This window comes from Eimeria mitis, genomic scaffold, assembly GCF_000499745.2.
Source record: "Eimeria mitis Houghton genomic scaffold, Emh_scaff3974, whole genome shotgun sequence".
Classification (NCBI taxonomy): domain Eukaryota; phylum Apicomplexa; class Conoidasida; order Eucoccidiorida; family Eimeriidae; genus Eimeria; species Eimeria mitis.
The window spans coordinates 5,029-5,569 of record NW_013572310.1 but is presented as its reverse complement, the minus strand read 5'-3'; positions in this window follow the sequence as shown (position 1 = coordinate 5,569).

Below are 541 nucleotides of genomic sequence, written 5' to 3'. Positions count from 1 at the left end.
AAAAAAAAAAAAAAAAAAAAACAAAGACGAATATTAACAAAAAAAAGAAATGTTACAATAAACAAATGGAAACAAGTTAAAGAACATGCAGACAGAGAAAAAACAAAGGGACAGAGAAACAAACATACAAAAAATAATAGACAAACAGACAGAAAACAAACAAACAAACAAACAAACAAACAAACAAAAATGAAACAAACCGTGGCAACAAAAAAAATAAAGAAATGAATATTCAAGCATATAAACAAACAGCGAAACGAACAAACAAACGAAAAAACAACCAAACAGCAACAGACAAACAAACAAACAAATAAAGAGAGCAGCACGCCAGCAGCCATCACCGAAGCAGCAAGAGTGTTGCTAGGGGTATGAGGAAGCAGAAGTAGAACTGAAAAAAGAAAAACAATAAAAAAAAATAAAAAAATAAAGAAGAGAGAGAAGAGAAACAAAAGGAAAGCTTGGGTTACCAATTGCAACAAAAGAAAAACAGTGCGTCTGCATGCAGCTATCGAGGCCGTTAAAAAAACAACAAAGCAGCAGC